At 43.9% G+C, this 6,260-nt stretch overlaps 1 pseudogene across 1 annotated transcript; it reads left to right on the forward strand.

Annotated features, from left to right (window-relative positions):
* The first annotated feature begins 252 nt into the window (after nucleotides 1-252).
* LOC311168190 (glyceraldehyde-3-phosphate dehydrogenase-like) lies at nucleotides 253-1,616 on the forward strand (annotated as a pseudogene). Its single transcript has 2 exons — nucleotides 253-827; nucleotides 1,297-1,616. The product of its transcript is annotated as a glyceraldehyde-3-phosphate dehydrogenase-like (transcript).
* Nucleotides 1,617-6,260: the final 4,644 nt, after the last annotated feature.

Consider the following 6,260-nt stretch of genomic DNA (forward strand, 5'->3'; position numbering starts at 1 on the left):
GTGATTGTAACAAAATTTAAGACATCTCTGCAGGACTGATACGTTCAGTTGTTTAAGTTTTACATGGTGTGATACCAGGGTCAATAGCACATTTTTATATATTGATCACAAAAGTAGAGAGGGGATAACTGCATTTGTGAATCAGTGTTGCCTCAATAAAAATAATAATAATACAGTTTCAGCTCTTGGATCCTCCTGGTTCTACAGATAGCTGCTTCTTCTCCAGCAGGGCCAGTGAGCCCCTCAGACACCATGGTGAAGGTTGCAGTGAGTGGATTTGGCAAGATTGGGGGCCTGGTCACCAGGGCGCCTTTTTATTCTGGCAAATTGGATATTGCTGCCATGAATGATCCCTTCATTAACCTCAGCTATATGGTCTATATGTTCCAGTATAATTCCATCCAGGGCAAGTTCAATGGCATAGTCAAGGTGGAGAACAAGAAGTTGGTCATCAACAGGAAGTCCATCTCCATTTTCCAGAAGTAAGACCCCTCCAACATCAAATGGGACGACACTGGTGCTGAATTGTGGAGTCCACTGGCATCTTCACTGTCCTGGAGAAGGCTGGAGCTCACCTGAAATATGGGACCAAGAGGGTCACCATCTCTGCCCCTTCTGTTGATGTCCCCATGTTTGTGATGGGCCTGAACCACCAGAAATATGACAATTCCCTCAAGATTGTCAGCAATGCTGACAAACTGCATCAACAACTGCTTGGCTCCCCTGGTCAAGGTCATCCATGTTAACTTTGGCATGGTGGAGGGATTCATGACCACAGTCCATGCCATCACTGCCACCCAGAAGACTGTGGATGGCCTCTTTGATTAGTTGTGGTGCTAGTCTAGCTTTGGTGAACAGGGTTGAGAGAGGAATCTGAACGAACTGAGGAATAAAGAAATGACACACAAAATAGAGTTTAAGAGAAGCGGGCCCAGGGGACCCAAGGCCTCTCATTCCGTACTCAGGCATCCCAAGTGCCAGGTGCAACTCATTTTTATTGACACAAACAGCCCCCCTCCCCTCCTTGTTAGTTATTAAACAATGAATCATTTTCTTAGTATTTAGCCTTGTCCAGGCACACATTCACCGCCAAGTTTCTGTGTTACCAGGTATATTCTACTCCCTTTCTAATCTTGCCTGTTTCTCAGGCTTGGCTTTGCTGACACAAGAAAAGACATCTTGGTCTGGATACAGGCCAGTCTTCCAGCCCATGTTGACCAGTCTTCCAGTCACGACCTTGACATTCTCCTTGTCTCAGTACCTCATGCCTTAGGGGTTTCCAATATTGCGGCATAGTGGCCAGGAGGTTGTCCAGAATATCATCCCTGCTTCTACTGGTGTGGCCAAGGCTGAATAGGAAGCTCACTGGCATAGTCTTCATTGTCCCCAGGATGTCAGCTATGTGTGTGACCTGCCATCTGGAGATAGCTGCCAAATATGCTGACATCAAGAAAGTGGTGAAGCAGGCATCATAGGGCCCCCTCAAGGGCATCCTGGTCTATGCTGAGGACCAGGTTATGTGCTGCGATTTTAACAGTGACACTCACTCTCCTACCTTCAATGCTGGGGCTGGCATTGCCCTCAGTGGCCACCTTGTCAAGCTCATTTCCTGGTAGAAAATTGATTTGGCTCCGGATCTCACAGTCCACCTGGCCTCCAAGGAGTAAGAGCCCCAGACCACCAGCCCCAGTGAGAGCACAAGAGGAAGAGAGGTCCCTCAGCATTTGGGGAGTCCTTCCCTCACTCATTCACACTGTGCATCTCCCTACCTGTCATGGTTCTATCCCGGAACCCTGGAGAAGGGTGGGAGCCTAGGATCCCTCCTTTGTCATGTACCATCAATAAAGTTTTCTGTACCCAACCAAAAAATAAAAGGAATAATACAATTTTGAAAAAACAAAATAAGCATAGATTTCAAACATTTTTTAAAGTGAAGCAAACATGGCAGTTACAACATACTGATTAAAGGACTGTTAAAAAGATAAATTGAAACAAAAGTTAGAAGTCATTTTCCAGCTGTGAAACTGACCCAGGTAAAATGCTGAAGAAGTTGCAGTGAGAAAGAGATCAATGTTCCTTGGACAGTGTGCAGTGTAAGTTGCTTTGGTCCTCTCAGAAGAAATTAGGTAGATTGTATCAAGACCACTAGAATATGTATCTTTTTTTTTAAGATTTATTTATGCATACAAGAACTGGGGTACAGACCAGAGGTGCAGGAGGGGAGAAGATTCAACGGAGACAGAGCGGGGAACAGAACAGGCAGATTGACTGAAGAACACTGCTGAGGGGAGCAGCGGGCGAGTCAGAAGTCTGCTGCGCCATATGGGTAGCTCCCTAGCTAGCCGGGGATCGAACTAGTGCCACAGAGGTTGAAGACAGCTTCACAGCACTGTGCTCAACCCCTGGTGCCACCAGGGAGGGCCTAGAATGTATATCTCTAAACATGACAATTTTTCTTCTAAGATTTTCAATTTTACCTCATAGAAATAGCAAAAGTTTTGGAGCAAGATTGATGATGTTAACAATAGGCATCAAAGTGAAAAATTAGAAACTAAATGTCCACAACAGTAGATGGGTTAAGTAAATCATGTTCTCTTCATTTGGAAGAATATTCTTTCCTTTTACATGTAAAGGCACTTTTATTGAAGTATATTTGGCAATTTGATGACATACAAATACAAATATACAAATGTATCATGGAATCATCACAGTTGAGCTAGGTAATATATTCATCCTCTCAGGTTGTTAACATATCCCTTTATTTTTGACTATGCAATTTGTTTTTTTCCCAATGGTATTATTGAGATATAATTGCCATAGCTTACTATGTGAGTATAAGGTAAACAGTATAATGATGTGATTTACATATATGGTAAAATGATGACCACAATAAGTTTAGTTAACATCCATCATCTCATATAGATACAAAAAAAATTATTTTCCTTGTCATGAGACAATTTAGGATCTACTGTCTTAACAATGTTAAAATATACCATAGAACAGTTCCAACTAATCACATCCCAGTGTTTATTTATCTTATAATTGCAAATGTGTGCCTTTTGACAGCCTCCACCCAATTTCCCGACCTCTAGTAACCACAAATCTGATCAGTATTGTCTTTCTCTGAGATTTACTGCATTTATCATAATACCCTCAATGTCCACCCATGTCATTGCAAATGGCAGGATTTCCTCCTTTCTTTATGGCTGAATTGTGTCTATAGATACAAGAATTGAGGTTTGGGTGACCTGGTGGCAGGAGAACATCCACTGCATGTCTTCTTGGGTCTCCATAGTCTTTCAGCTCGTCTGACTTTGCAGAGGGCAGTGATGTGGTTCTTCCCCTTCTCCTAGATGTGGGGTGTCTCAGAATGTTGCAGCCTCTTAGATGTCAACTCAGACCTTTGCTCAGCCCTACTCCCTCCCCACACTTCTCAGTTCTCCATAGGATTCCATTAAACCACCACCCACTGCAGAGGCTGCTCCCTCTGGGTCTGTCTGAAGGTCCTAGTGTTTTGTCTAAGCTGGAGAGTGAACTTGTTTTTCCTCTCTAGATAGCAATATCTTTATTTCTTACATCGGTAACTGAGGAAGTTTGAAGAAATAGCCCCTGAGTCAATTTCAGCGTCCAGCTCAGTGACTTTCCGCTTCTAAGCACAGAGAACTCCTTTGCTCCATGGACCTCCCTATACCTTTCTCTTCCTTGGCTGGTAACTCCAACAACCTCCTTAAAATTCACTTTATCATGGGCTTCCCTGGTGGCACAGCGGTTGAGCGCTGGGTTGCGAGGCTGCCCGCAGCCTCTGCAGCGCCGGTTCGATCCCCGGCCACTGGCGAGGGTCCCACAAAAAAAAAAAAAAAATTCACTTTATCACTCTGGCCAGGGGCTTCCTGCCGGGGCCAGGAAATAGACATCATCGTGTGATTTGACTTTAATTGACTAGCATTCTCTAAGGATTGGGAACAAAGCCCAGGCTAATTAAAATTATTCTCCTTGCTGATTATTGTCTCATGAATATATTTCTCTTAGGGACTTCATATGAAGAATTAAGTGAAGGCAGGATGTAAGTATTTCTGGGTCCTCCAGCCAAATTGTTCCTGATACCATTTTAATAACACTTACTTATACTTTGTTCATTAATGAATCGCACTCCACTCCTCAATGCCCTCCAATCTGTCGGCCACCAGCACTGGGGAGCACAGGCTGTTGAGGAGACAGGTGTTGGCTCTGCAGACCTCTCACATTCCAAGTGAGGGCTCATCCATTTGAGCTAATTCCCCAACACAAGCTGTGTGACCTTGGGGAAGTAACTTAGCCTCTCGCCGCCATTCTCCATTTGTAAAATGAGGTCAGTGAACTAGATGATTTGGACAGTCATTTCTATTGAAAAAAACGGTAATCCTTCTTGTTTTTCTTAATGAAGCCCAGCTGGACCCAGACCCTGGGGAGCTATTAAAGAACAGAGCAGGTGTTGAGTGCTGGGGGGAAGATGGGATTTCACAAAAAGAAAAGGCTGTCCAGCAAGGGAAAGTGCCACTACCACATTTATAAAAATTTTCTCTCAACTCTAGAGGTGGTTCTTAGGTCTGATTTCTGGGTCCCAGAGGGATGTGTGAGCAAGTGTCAGGCCGTATGAGGGATATCAGCATGCTCACTGCAGGCTGCTTCTTGGAAGAAGGGCTTCTCAGGGCCTGCTGCCACTGGAAGCAAACCTACCTGCTCCTGCTCTGGGCCCCGCAGTGCGCAAGATGAGCACATTCATCTCTAATTGCCTGCTGTCACATGCTGATGGCCTTCTGGGCCACTGTGTAAATATTCTTCACATGGCCTTTATGGCTCTCATTCACACTTTCTCCCACTTGTGAGGGCTCTGCCCATCTCTAAGCCCTTGGCCAATTACCATTCTCTCTGTATCCTTGGTGGCAGTACGTCGCTTATTTCCATGGCAGGTCAGCGTAGCCAAAATGAATGGAGGGAAGCTTGGCACAGGTACTTGGGGATTTAAGGCACAGCCAACTCATTACCGACAGGCTTTGCTTCCTCAGCAACCATGGAAAGCGGGCCAAGAGTGTCACAAAGGAGACTGACACGGATAGCAAGTCTCAACAGATTGGACCACAGCCTGTGATCTCATCAGTCTGAAACCTGACTACTCTGTGGTGCCAGGTCCATCTGACCCTGTGCCAGATGACACATGGCTTTTGTTGACAGGGCTTCTGGCTGGAGATGGGGATTATTAACAAAGAAGGAGAGTCTCAAAAGATATTGACCCCAGTGGTCTCGATCTTCAGCAACAAGAAGTGGCTGTACATTCTGTTTTAGAATGTACACAGGACACAGGATGTGCCAGGGAACAAGGCATCTGCATACTGACCTTCAGTTCGAATTACCTGCCACTTGTGGGTTCTGATGCCCTTACAAATTAAGTCTCCCTTCCATAAAATTTCTGGTGAAGATCAACTTGGGAAGAGAAATTGTGCAAAGACAAACAGAATCTATCCAACCCTTTAGTCTCTACTTTCTAGATAATCATGCTTTCAAAATTAAAATAGCTTTTTTAAACTGAAAGAAATGATTGGGAGTTTTAGGAAAATACAGTCGTAAGTTGGGCTAAATTTGGGCAAAGCAAAACAATTATTCTAAAAAATGTGTCCTTTTAATTCCTCTTTCCCGTGCTTTAACCATAGTTAGTTATATCATAGTGCAGAATTAGGTAAATGCATCTGTGATTTGAAATTCTTGTCCCCTAAAACTATTTTTTTGAAAATGGCAGGGGCTACATTTAAGGAATTCTATATGGGTTTCTGTTGGACTCCTCTGTCTGTTTGCAGCCGCAGGAGTTTCTCTGTTTACTTTCGGAGCAGTCACTGATTTTCAGGCAGCTGGAACAATATTATTTTCTGTTCACAGTCTTTGATTTTGACCTTTGAAACCTTTACTTCACAACCTAAACAGTAATTACTCGTGGGACAGTTGAATGGAGATGCTATTTCAACAAAAATTTCAGTGCACCCCTACACCTATCTCCATAGATTTCATATTTAAGTGGCTACCTGACTCAGCTATGGCAACAACTGTCCTGATGATGTAAAAAAATATCGTACTCATCTCCCTCTGTGTAGGATAACAGTGATCACTCTGAAATGGTCTCGGATTGTTTGTCCCATGTGGAAAAGATGGCCTGCTCCTTAGAGATCTGGGCTGGAAAATAGCCACAGCAGTGACTCTGTGCACTCTGGTTGTTTTAAATAGAACTAACT

Source organism: Talpa europaea (genome assembly GCF_964194135.1).
Source record: "Talpa europaea genome assembly, chromosome: 3".
Taxonomy (NCBI): Eukaryota; Metazoa; Chordata; class Mammalia; order Eulipotyphla; family Talpidae; genus Talpa; species Talpa europaea.